Source organism: Macaca nemestrina, chromosome 16, assembly GCF_043159975.1.
Source record: "Macaca nemestrina isolate mMacNem1 chromosome 16, mMacNem.hap1, whole genome shotgun sequence".
Classification (NCBI taxonomy): domain Eukaryota; kingdom Metazoa; phylum Chordata; class Mammalia; order Primates; family Cercopithecidae; genus Macaca; species Macaca nemestrina.
This window is the reverse complement of record NC_092140.1, coordinates 9802890-9816704: the sequence shown is the minus strand read 5'-3', so window position 1 is coordinate 9816704 and position 13815 is coordinate 9802890. Positions and strand designations below refer to the sequence as shown.

Sequence of the window (13815 nt, the reverse complement as noted above, 5' to 3'; positions counted from 1 at the left end):
AGAAATCGCATTTGCCTTGGGGTTGAGGAATAACATTTCAGCAACCATGTTAATTTAGGATTAAGCATACTGTACATTTTCTGAAGAAATTTTATTTTTGTAAGTATACATTTAGAGAGATGGGGAAATTTTCCCCCTCTGTTACCATAAAAGATTTTTAAAATAGGTTTAAAAAGGAGACCATATCCCAGGAGATACTGCAAATCAGCAAATTCAAAAACCATCCTTTACGTAAAATGCATTGGAAACAGACAAATAAACTAGAATGCTGGAAAAATTGTTGCATTGCTGATAAGGCCATGGAACGACCTTCTACCGGAGGCTCCCAGCTTTAAGTCCTTTTCACTCTGGATTTGCTCTGTGCACACCACGGTCATAATCTCAGAAGCATAGTATTTACAAACATTTGGGTCAAAGATGACAGGTCAGAATTTTATTATCAAACTAGCAGGTCAATGCTGACATATATTTGTTTTAGTTCCGCTAAAGATACTATATATAACAGCAGACACCTTTGTTCTTAATTTTCCTAAAGGTGGGTCTTTGGCAGAAGATAAAGCCTGAGCAAATAGAGAACAGAACAAGCCAGGAACCTAGTATTGTCCTCGGTGGATTGAGTTTGAAACACAGTGCTATAAAAACGTTGCAAGTAATTCAATACCTTGAGTTCATTTTCATTGATATCTTTGCACATCATGTACAAGAAAGTTGTATTTTGGCAAAATGATCAGTATCTTAGGTCATCGATTTACAAAATGCCAGAGGATATTCTTTGAATTCAAATTAAGAAAGACACAGGACACGGAAAAAAAAAAAAGTGTATTTAAAGATCTCGGACAACCTCGACCTTTTTGTTTATATGTTTAGTTTAAATTATTAATGACATGTATGTATTCACTTCAACATGGAATGTTTCTTTCCTTTCCTGTTCTTTTTCTCTGTCTGTAAAGTTTGAAATAAATCAGTAAAGTTTGAAATAAAAATAATTGTTACAGTTTCTAGGTAGAGAGACAATTAGGTAGCATTTGGCATTTTCTGTAGGTCAGATGAGCGTATGGATTCTTGGAGGTAAAAAGTTCAATTCATGAAGAAGAACAGAGACAACCGAAGGCTACAATGACTACAGTAAAATAAAACAGCCCTAAAGCCCAGCCGAGTAAGCCCCCATCCATAAATCTTATTCATCAGGGCTACTTCCAAATACAATGAGCAAAGGAGAAAATTATGCCCTATTTCAGACTTGCCCAGTTTCTTTATCACTTAGAAGAAAGAGAAAAAAAAAAAAGAAATTATTAGGACCATGTAGGATAGATAATCAAATCAAGGAACAATGCAACTATTGTCATATGTAGGATATAAACTATGCATAGTATTTTGAAGAGGCATAAAAAGCCTATATTGATATGTCACATTTTTCCATTTACATATGTGCAGAATTTCTATTGGTTGTGTGAAATGATCTCATTTTTAGGGAGACGTAGCTGTATGTCATTTATAGCTGTGATTTATATTGCTTGACCTATTGAGGTAAAAATAGTGGTTGTTCTCAAAGTATCCCCTGTCTGAATGCATTGTGCAGAGTGTTCATTCTGGAACACTTGCTGTTTCAGTTCTGATTCATTTTGAGAAGAATTCCTTTTCCGGACTTCTATAAACAGACATTGGGAAAGGAAATTAAATAAAGCAAACTAAGATGATCTAATTGTGAGCGAGTCAAAGCCTCATAAAGCATTATAATTTGGATATTTTATCTTAATGGCTGAGAGGAAGCTGCTATTAAACCACTGGCCTTAAGCAAAGCAACACATATGTAATAATGCAAACGAAGAGAACCGAATTGGCCCATTATTTGATAAAAGTTAATTATTTTAATGAATATTGTTTGGCAACTACAAAACAACATAGTTTTATAATACTTCAAACTTATAAATGTAGTGAAATGATTTTTTAATGATGTCTAATTTTTTTAATTATAAAGCAACTTAAAAGTTTTATAAAACTTCAAAACTATATGCATAGAAGGAAAAAAATAATCCTACCTCACGAGGCTTACAGATCCTGACATTCGTGGGTGATAGCATCTTTCCTAATCTATTTGCTGTCATTCAGTGATAACAGACATAGACATTGTTAAATAGATATGGATAAATATGAAAGTGAAGCTTTTCTGTTTATTTGCGTGGGTCTGTTTTTATATTTTCATGAAATATATATCTCAAATATTTATCAGGTCAGCAAGTTTCTTTGGAAAAAGGAATTTTGCTTTTTCTTCATTTTAGGATTCTTCATTTTATACATCTAGCACAATTTAGTCAATCTGATTTTGTTGAATATTAAGTTATTTCCTTTATTCACATATTGAAAGCAACCTTATGTTGTTTATTTTTCTTCAAAAAAAAAGCAGACCCATGATAATTTTCTTAAACTGCGTATTTTATGGTATCTGGCACAAGTTTTCTTCCGTTTCCAAAATTATAAGAGAAACAGTTTTCATACTTTCAAATTGCATTTGCCAACACTTGCAATAATAACTTTTATAAATAAATTCACATATGGAAATTTTTATTTTATGTAATTATCTACTTATATTTTTTCTTAGTGATGTTAAGATCTTTTATATAATCCTTCATATATTGCTATTGTTTTGCTTTATAAACTTTTTGGGAGCTTAAAAGGTTTATTCGCTTGTTTTTGCATACATGTATTGCAAATGTATGAAATTAAGTGTAGTTTAAAAAAGTAATTTGCCCTCTTGTACAAGGGTTTACAAAAGCTTCCCTTTAAATTATGGAAATAGCCAACTCATTTATTTAATTATTCTTTTGGTTTGATTTGCTGTGTTTTTAACATTAGCTCATATAAACTAGGTATAATTCATTTGGACATAGGGTAAGAGAGAAATTTTATTTTATTAGTAAAAGGTTACTCCAGAACTACTTACAAAATAATGCATCTTTTAAATTTTTTTCATGATGGCATTTTTGGCATATACTAAAATCTCTACATTAATATCTACATTTGCACTTTTTGTTTTATTAAGTTGTTTCTTTTGTTTTCTATTTGGTAGTACAACATTGAAATCATTATTGCTCTTTAAAATGTACATTAATATTTAGTAGAGCAAGTCCTCTCATTATTATTACTTCTAAAACTCTTGACACATTTTCTTTCATTAATATCTTTAAAACTATTTTGTCACACTCTTGCTAATCAGGAAAAATAACTAATAGATACTAGGCTTAATGCTTTGGTGATGAAGTAATTTGTACAACAAACCCCTATGATGCACGGTTAGCTATGTAACAAGCCTGCACATCCTGCACATGTACCCCCAAAGTTGAAATAAAAGTTAAAAAAATCCCCCAAATAATATTGTATCATATACATTTATGTTTCACTTAGGAATATGTTTCAATTTTACAACTTTTTTTATACAATACAATTTTATAAAACCTCTCCATCTGTACCAAGTTAATTTTTAGATGATATACATATTTATGGCAGATGTGAGTGAAAACTTTGTACTTGTATGCTTCTTAGTTATTACTGCTAGTTTTTGAAAAATTTGGAGTATATTTCTATTAGTCTTAATACATAGTAATTTGATTCCCTTGGCTTATTTATATAGTAAATAACATTTGCAAAGTTAATTTTTAATAAAATGTTGAAATGTTTCCATGGTCTGTAATTTTAGCTAAAAAATAACTACAATGAAAACAGTAACCCATATGTCCCAAGCAGTCTTCTAAGAGCCAGAAAGAGTTCTAAAATACCACCTCTGCACTTATAAAGTTTACAATCTTACTTTATACCATATTTATTTCTATTTTGATAGTTCTGATTTATTCTTTTATTCTTTAATATATTGTTTTATATTACTTTTCAAAGGATGAGCTTTAATATTTATAATTTTTTATTTTCTGTTACCTATATCATTAATATATGCATTTGTTTTCTTTCTTATTTTCATCTTATTGGGGCTACTTTTAGTCTAACTTATTGGCTTGAGTGCCTGCTTTTTTAAAACAAAAAATCATTTAAATTGGTCTGACCATAATTAGACTAAGGTTGATTGAGGTGGCATCTAGAGGGTGTTAAATTTTATGCTTGGTGTCTTTTTTTTTTTTTTCATATCCAGACCCTATCTATAGATACAGGTAGATATGGACATAGGTGATGATAGAGATGTAGAACAGATAAATCAGAACTCTGAGAGATGAGAAACTTCAACCTCCATAAAAGAATAAACAAGGGAAGAAAGTAGACTTATTCTGTTTTGAGATCTTTCTTTGAACATTACAAATAATTTAGCTCCTTCTAGTGCCTCCTTTTCTTTATTTAGGGGTCCCTGAGTTCCGGGTCGAGTTGTTAAAATGAGCAGGTTATGAGATGTTGAGTGAGGAGCCCACACGCCTGTCCTCCTGGGGTCCCGCACTGTCATCTGAGCAGGAGCAGGCGTCTGTCGCGCTGATGACCTGCCTGCTACTCTTGGGTTTCAGAATCCTGGTAGAGGAGCGCGTTACTTTAAGCAGCAGACACGTGAGTCTCCAGATGCAGCCAAACATGAAATCGGCCCGGGTGGATAACCTTGAGCAGCGACAAAAGAATCATCTCCTTCCAAGCTGGGCTAGGAATTTGTGTTCGTGCATTATGCCAAGTTCGAAGGAGGCAAGTATGGTTGCTTAAAAGTTACAGGAAACAAACAAATAGAAAGCAAAGGAATCCAGATCTTTCCAGCTGTAGACAAATGCTCTATTTCTGGATGCCAGGTTTGATTTATTTAAACACATTTCAATGAATTGAAGGTTGGAGTTGAGAGTGTGTCGTGACACATTCCTGTCTTACCAGAATAGGGGGGAGGATATTGCTGATCGGGGAGCTAAAGCACCTTTTCCACACACGCAGTCGGCCTTTGGCACTTTTGTTACAGGCACGTTGCCTGCCAGCTCCTCCACCCTCCGCTGGGTGAGGCTCCGCTGCTGCCTGGAGTGGGGACCTGCATTCATGGGGGTGTAAGGTTTTTACTCAGGGGAGGAGACAACCCCATCTAGCGAAGCTAAAATTGAAATCTGACCATGAGGGAGGTCTTGTGTTGGTCTTGCCATTACTATCTATGTGTTCATATCATATGTTAAATTTTATGTATTTCCTTTTCCACTTCTCAGATATACTTTATATCAGTGCTTTTCTCCGATGCATTAAGATTTTATTGCAATTTTCAAATTTTTTTTTTAAATTGGAAATCTTCAGAGAGAAATGTTTTGTACCACTAGTTTGTTCTTACTACCAGATGAGTTTGATGGGGGCTGGGGGAGAGATGTTTCTGTAGATGTGAAGTTAGAACGTATTCTTGAAAGTTTAGATTCTCATCTAAACTGATTCATATAAACAAATAGTCTAACGAAGAAAATGTGAATTCACTTAAGTATTTTTATTTTGATGTTACCAACAATTATTTCATAATTCGTAAGAATGTGTGCGTGTTTGTATCTCTTGGTGTGTGTGTGTGTGTGTGTGTATGTTTGGTGTATTATTAATGATATTTCTTAACTATTTTAGATGTTTGTACATTAATTTGATTTAGCAAATTCTGGAAGCCATATTCATATAGTTCTTATTTAAATCTAGACACATAAAGTCATTTTTATTAATTTTCTCATGTCACAGTTTTCCACACTCACTCATTATGTCTAAAACCCAGTAGCTTCTAGAGGTAAATTGCTTTTTAGGAAAATATTAGCTAAACATCTATAGTCTATTTTAGTTCAGAAATCTTTTGAGCTGGAAATGTGCATGTGCCTGGGACAAATGAAATTAAAATTAAATTCTCTGTCAAGGAAAATATAAAATTTGAAATCACAAATGACTCATTCCTAATGGCTATTTTGCATCACTATTATCAATGATGTTTTAGAAGGTTTACACACATTCAAAATGTTAGTATCTTTTGATATTAACAAATGAAGGGAACACTTTGGACAATCAGGCGTTGGGTATTTTTTACATTCATTAAATATGTGATTGAAATTTATTTAATAAGCATTCCTGAATGACTAAAATAATTTAAATGCTGCTACTTTTAGAAAGGTAGAAGGCATGCTGCAGAGGGCTCGGGGTCATGAGTCTACAGTATTGGTCACACAAACTAGTTATTCCACTAATTGGTTATGTTACCTTATAAAATCCTTAATAGGGCTAAGCTATATTAGGGTCAGTTTCCACATGCATAGGTTTTGGTGTTTAGAATGATCTATTTAAAATTCATTTCAAAAGTTGTATTGCTGTAATAAATGACAGTTGTTATTGCTAATTCTTCTATTATTATTAATATTGTCAACACATTCATGTTAAAACAGTTGAGAAGTACACCTGGCAGGCAACATGCAAGTAACTCTGTTGGATCAGAAAAGGATACATTCAGGCAAACATTGTTTTTAAACCTGGTATGGCCTGGTGCTAAGCGTGAGACAGGAGATTTCAATAAACAGCTTCTTCCACTCTTTTCCTGAGGATTCTATAAACAAGTCGCAGAGACAAGATGTGTTCACCATAGATTTTAAAATGCACATTAAGAAGATAGACAAGATAACTGAAAAGCAGTCAAAATGTATGCCTATGCAAAGGAGAAATGCAAAGCCACGTGATAGTTTTTAGTATTAAAGAGTCCATTTGGAAGAGATTAATGGTTCGCCATTACTGTGTCTCATTTGGCTCTGTTTTTTTGACTAAGTTTTTTTTTTTTTTTTTTTTTTTTTTTTTTTTTTTTTTTTTTTTTTTTTTTGAGACGGAGTCTCACGCTGTTGCCCAGGCTGGAGTGCAGTGGCGCGATCTCGGCTCACTGCAAGCTCCGCCTCCTGGGTTCACGCCATTCTCCTGCCTCAGCCTCCTGAGTAGCTAGGACTACAGGTGCCCGCCACCGCGCCCGGCTAATTTTTTGTATTTTTAGTAGAGACGGGGTTTCACTGTGGTCTCGATCTCCTGACCTTGTGATCCACCCGCCTCAGCCTCCCAAAGTGCTGGGATTACAGGCTTGAGCCACCGCGCCCGGCACTAAGTTTTTACTTTTAGAAAATGAAATGATATTTCTAAATTTCATCTTAAGAATATTCACAAAGGACACAGTCATTAATGAAAACAGGCAAGGCAATTCACAAAGGTAGACTCACCTCATACCCTCTGTCTGGTGCTATGCGCCGAAAATGGCATTCTTCAGTTTCCCAAAATGAGAAAATCATCCTTTTATTAATTAATTTGTATCTCTAATTTTTTTTAATTCAGTAAACACAAAACTTGAAATACTTGTTAACACAAGTGACTTAAGATGGAAATTCTTTGCACCATTTACATTTTAGTAACATTTATACAGAAATCCCCCCAAACACCCTTGCTGTGTAATGCCAAGGTAGTTTCTAGCCTCTCCACTCACCTTAAAAATGAACATTTGTGGTAGCACCTCAGATAAATTGGCTTCTAGTCCACAGCTCTGGCCTTGGGTTTTTCTCCTCTGTGTGTTCCTTGCCCCTCTGTTTGCTGTCCCTGAGAGTTTGCCCCTCTATGCTTTGTCAGTGCCCTTGAACTTGCTCCAGATCACCTGGTACAGTGGAGAAAGAAACGGGCCAGTAATCATTCTCATTTCAACCCTTACCCACCAGTGCCCTTTCTTCAGAGCCCCCAATCTCTGCCTCAAAGAGATGTCCTATTATAAGTTTTACTTAGTGAATTGCTAATCCCACTCAGCCTATTAAAAATGGCTGGAAGTTTTTGCATGCGATATTCTGTTGAAATAACATGAAAAATTATGTTTTGTTTCTCAATTAGTCAAAGTAAAATTGTTTCTTGGAAAATGGTTTATTCTCCGTTTGATACCACCATGGCTATCACCAGGAATATGGCAGCACCTTTGTTCCAGAGAGGAGGACTCCTGTAAGGAAGAGGCAGAAGGGAAAGCTGGAGGCGCTGGTCAGAAGCCACAGGAGGTGGTGACAGGGAAAAAGAGTCCATGACGAGCGAGGCACATGGAATAAGTGACAGTGATGATTGAGACACCAGCTAAATCTGGTTTGTAAGGATTTTCTGATGAGAGTCTGTGACCCTTCAGCAACCTACTAGGAAGACCATTTTCTGATCTTCAACCTTGGCATAGCCCTGAATTCTTGAGTCACTGACTCAGTCCACATTAGCTGCAGTGCCACTCTCTGCTAAAGACGTTCCTCTCCATCAGAATCAGGAAAAACAGGATGTAAGGCAGGGAACTACCTCTGTTTCTCTTGCTAGAGTGGGATGTGCTTATCTGTTTCTCTTGCTAGAGTGGGATGTGCTTATCTGTTTGTCTTGCTAGAGTGGGATGTGCTTTGGCCTCCCCATATGGAGAGAGAGCACCCCACTTGGAATGCGTAAAGATTTTTCCGTGGAAACAATACTGACACAGGGAAAGGGGGTCCTTACTCCATGGGTTTGGAAAGCTACTCTATGTTCAATATGTATTAGGTTGGCTTTTATGGATTTGCCTCAGAAGCTAACCACATTTCCGACACTCCTTCTCTAGGAAAAGGCCAAGTTCAGGGCAATGAGTTAGTAAGTCAACTAGCGGAACATGGTGTATTTATATGGAACTGGAGAGAGTCTCTTCACTGTGTGTGTGTAGGGGAAGGCATGAGCCTCACCAACAGCATTCCTCAGCCAAACCTCGGAAGCCAGAATTCCAGCAGAGCTTCAGGATTATGATGTTGTCCTTCAGGGAAAAAAAAAAAAAAAAAAACCTCATTTTATTTTAGGTGTATTATGCTTCTATAGATAACAAGTTAAACTAAGTATTTTTTCTGTTTCACATACAAAACCTAACTGGTGGGTTTGCTTTTTGATGCTTCATTACTTGAGTCTACTAAGTGGATAAGGGCATGTAAAGTTCATTTCCAGCCCACAGTTCTTTAAGCATTTATTTCCTTGTCAGTGTTACTATGTCAGCAAGTATGTGTGGGTGGTAAGGAAGGCCCTGGGAATACTAACCATTTACCGATTAAATAGGAAGCTGCAAAAAATAGTGTAAATAAGGAAAGGAGCCATCAGCTAATCCCAACATTCTAGGTTAAAAAAATCAAAGGTTTGTAAGTAAAAACATGACAGCATTGCATATATTTTTGACCAGATTTCTCACAACCTTGAGATAAACATTGCCCACAGCGAGAGTTAATGGTAGTGAATGCCTTATCTTTTAATGTGCTTTAATCTGGTGTGTTGTCCTCAGTGAAAGGAATAAAAAGGCTAGGTTATCAAGAGAGGAAACACAGGCCCTTACGTCTAGCTGCCTTTTACATGAATAGTTGCAAGCAGCATCTTGAGTTCTTGGACTCTGAGGAGTGCATTGTTTGTTGTCTTTGGCATACAGAAACGGGTCAACCAGTCTCCAAACAGGGATTCTTAAAAACCGGAGCAAGAGATGTATCCACTAAAGGGGAATGCGGATGTTTTTGCAAGCAGGTTCCTCCACTCCCTCCTGGTGTATCCCCCACAGCCCTGGTAACATTGTGACCTGTTTTCTAGTAAGCGTAACTTTAAAAGTAGACTGTGATTTATAAAATCACCTTGCCAGGTGAAGGTTTAAGATGGTTGAAACAGGATCCTTTGATCTTAATGAAATCCTTAATGGTAAAGCCAACTTAATGATGTGTTTCTGTTAGAGTGTTTTTCTGCATTCATTCATATTTTCTGAAAAAAGCAGAACAATATGGGAAGTATATTAATCATGTTACTGCTCTGGCTGGAATAATTTATTAAACAGTATCATGGTTTCCTGGAAGATTTACTAAGCCTCTTCAATTACTTAACTCTTGTAGAATAATTTACATACTGGCAGAGCAGATTAAAAAATAAAACACATGAATGAAGTCATTAATTAAGACTATTTCAGAAGCACCTGGATGAAGATAATATTTTCATCTCCTCAATTCATCATGAAAGACTGTTTCCTATGTATCAACCTGTTTTTTAAAAAACGCCTCTACACATTATTGTTTCACTAAATCTTTTGCATAATCAATACTCTTGATCAATGGCAAAGATTTATTAATTAATAAATTAATTTTAAGTAAGTAAATATTTTAACATTACTATGCTTGTTTGTGGTATCAGTGTTTAATTCCAATTTGCTGATAAGTCAGAGAGCAGTCAAAATTGTCTGCTTTTTTTTAATTAGTGGCTGCTATTCCCTTTTAGCATTTTGCCTCTTTCTCTGAATATTCTAAGCACAACTTGTATATACTGCCCACAGTGATACCCATAGATCAATCTCTCAAAAGTGCATTTGAACAAAGGGCTTAAAAACTCAGATAATGAAATTGCAGGCTTTCCTATTGATATAAAAGAGATATTCTTTTTGCTTAAACCTAATAGTCAATGGATTATGAAATTTCATACCATTAAATGTACCACCTGGAAAAAAAAGTTGATAATGTATGATGCATGCTCAGAAATAATTCTATACAGCATATATATTGGTCACAGTAGCTTTTGGAAACTTTGAAATGTATTGAATATATTCCAAGTGAGTTCTCTTGTTCTTTTTTTTTTTCCTTCCCTACACGGCTTTCGGCTGATAAGCAACCAGTTTGTGCCTATCCCAGTTGCCAAATATAGCACAACTTGATCTCCTTCCATTCTTAGAAACAAAGAAGCCCTTTGTTTTTGCCTTTCAAGATGATAAAGGGAATTGTAGTCATTCCTCCAGTGGCTAATACCCGCCAGCAGATCCTGAAAGATGCCGTTGATTTCTAGATGTATCCTGATTTCAAGGTTGGTAAGTTAGGAGAAAATGTGTTTCCTAGAATAGATAAAATATAGTATATGGTGGTAGATTCCATTCCTAAAACTGTCTAATTTGCCTACTCAAAAGAATGAACCGCCCAGCATTCCCATCCAAGTATAGTTATGAATCCTAAAACTATATATATATATTTGTGAAACATTTGCCAAGAGATGGTGAAGTGGAGGCATGGGTATGATATGGAAGCTATGTCTTTATTACTGATTTTCTTCTATTAAAATTTTCATTAATTAGGCCAGATGGGATGGCTCAAGTCTGTAATCCCAATATTTCAGCAGGCCAAAGCAGGAGGATCATGTGAGGCCAGGAATTCAAGACCAGCCTGAGCAACATAGTGAGACCCCTTCTCCATAAAAAATACAATAAAAAATTAGCTGCGTGCAGTGGTGTGAGCCTGTAGTCCCAGCTACTTGGGAGGCTAAGGAGGGAGGATCGCTCGAGCCCAGGAATTTGAGGCTGTAGTAAGATGTGATTACACCACTTCATCTAGCTTGGGCAACAGAGCAGGACCCAGTCTCTTAAAAAAAATCAATAATTAGTTATTAATATATTTCATTTATTTCATTTTTACTAATAAATTATATATTTGTAAATAAACAAATATATGTTCTCAGTTCAAACCAATTGATAAAGAAGACAAGCATATGTGAAATAAAATCAGAATCGTGCAAAACAATACATTAAAACTGCTTAATTTCATACATTGTGACGTATGAATATCACAAGATGACGATTATTGCCACCTTATAGGCTGCAGTTTGAAATGCAATTTTTAAAGAACAGTTTGCAGCAGTTTCTTCTTTATCTTTCTTTCTTTCTTTCTTTTTTTTTTTTTTTTTTTTTTTTGACTGTTTCGCTCTTGTTGCCCAGACTGGAGTGCAATGGTACAATCTCGGCTCACTGAAACCTCCGCCTTCCGGGTTCAAGCGATTCTCCTGCCTCAACCTCCTGAGTAGCTGGGACTACAGTCGGGTGTTACCACGCCAGGCTAATTTTTGTATTTTTAGTAGAGACGGGGTTTCACCATGTTGGCCAGGCGGATCTCAAACTCCCGACCTCAGGTGATCTGCCCGCCTCGGCCTCCCAAAGTGCTGGTATTACAGGGGTGAGCCATCGCGCCTGGCCTAAAATTTTGAACATGCTCTTAGCAAGGGACCAATGGTCCAACAAATAAACTGAAAAATGGAAAGTACTGGCGTGGCTATCTAAGGGTAGCTTTTCTTTTTACATTATATTTCATTCAAAACTATTAAAATAAGGACATATTTTATAAATTACTAAACATATGCATTTATGGAAACAGCCATATCCAAGACACCATATGAACAAATACATAGCCTTTTATACGTTTGCTGCTAATATGTAACCCCTCTAGATGTTTATACCCACTCACCTAAAATTAAAAAAAAAAAAAAACATACTGTTTTTCTCATTATGTTTTTCTGATAAAAATTTTATCTTACATGGTGTCCCTAAAATTTCAACTTCTTTAAAATTCAATGCAGTTTTCTTCAAAAGTGTGGCTACACAACATAAACAACCTCTACCCACATTCCATTTGAAGTGCTGAAAACTGAAAAGTATATGGACTTTGGTGCCTGGCAGAACTGGGTCCTCATTCCAGCAACGATCCTGATTCCCATACATTTTCTATTCGGTAAAATAAAGGAAATAAAATAAAGGCAATAACACAGGAATAATTGTGCTGTTTCTCTGAGCTGAGATGCCACACAGAGATCACGGTGCAGGGCTTTTTTGTTGTTGTTGTTGTTTTTGAGACAGAGTCTGGCTCTGTTGCCCAGGCTAGAGCGCAGTGGCACGATCTCTGCTCACTGCATCCTCCGCCTCCTGTGTTCAAGAGATTCTCGTGCCTCAGCCTCCCGAGTAGCTGGGACAACAGGCGCTCGCCATCACGCCTGGCTATTTTTGTATTTTTAATGGAGACAGGGTTTCACCATGTTGACCAGGATGGGTCTTGATCTCCTGACCTCGTGATCTGCTCGCCTCGGCCTCCCAAATTGTTGGGATTACAGCCGTGAGCCACCGTGCCCAGCCATGGTTTTAAGATACAGTCAAATTGTGTTATACCCCCTCAACCATAGTTATATGCCGTAATGAGAAAAGCATCCTAAAACTGTATACAAACATGTAATTTGCCATAACATTTATGCAAATTAAAAACAATATAAATATCTGAAGCCAAAAGACATTTGTAAACTTAAAAGGAACAAGAGTCAAAAAGGATGAGACAGAGAAGGAGGCGAAAAGAAGAATTACTATAAAGAGATAAGGAAGAGAAGGGGGAAGGCGGGGGGAAGGCAGGGCGAGGAATGAACCAGTCCTTTTCCATAACTTGTAGTTATTGATGAAATATTAATTACTGTTTTGGGTTATTATTTCATCTTTGTTTATTGATTTGCTCTTTCAGTTATCATTGTCCATCCTAATTTCATTCATCCATGAAATGCTATTATTTTAATGCTATTGTTATTAAAATGTATAGAATGTCTATTACGTTTCATGTACTGAGCTATTCACCGGTAATGTCTCATTCTAACATGAAACAAACTCAGTAAGTTAGGCTTAATTATTTTTATTCTACAGATGAAATGGCCGAGGCTGAAATTTACTGGCCTAATTAAAACCAGTGCCTTGAGAACACACACTTGTTTATTAATATGGATAGGGACCAGCCTTATGAACCATAATATTTCCTTTCAAAAATAGGCAATACATAGAAGGTAATTTCATGCCAACAACATAATTTGAAAACGAAAAGCAAAAGCACCATAAATGTTAATATATATGTTTAATGAACATTTTGGAGAAAGTGAATGTACTGATAGGTATGAAGGATGAGCAACTTTGGGAGGAGAGAATCCAAATTCCCTGGGTGTCCACATGCTAGCTGCAAGAAACCTCAGCCTATCCCTTCATATCTTCAACTTAAAATGTTCTTATGTATAAATTAGAATTAATATCAAATCATAAATTTG

At 35.9% G+C, this 13815-nt stretch overlaps 1 long non-coding RNA gene across 1 annotated transcript in view; it reads left to right on the top strand.

Moving 5' to 3' along the window:
* Nucleotides 1–12677, top strand: part of LOC139359201 (uncharacterized) — a 122164-nt gene extending 109487 nt beyond the window's left edge. Inside the window, exons 2-4 of the long non-coding RNA XR_011615102.1 lie at nt 9386–9539; nt 10597–10788; nt 12325–12677. This is a non-coding gene — a long non-coding RNA (uncharacterized lncRNA). The remainder of the gene's footprint in view (nt 1–9385; nt 9540–10596; nt 10789–12324) is intronic.
* Nucleotides 12678–13815: the final 1138 nt, after the last annotated feature.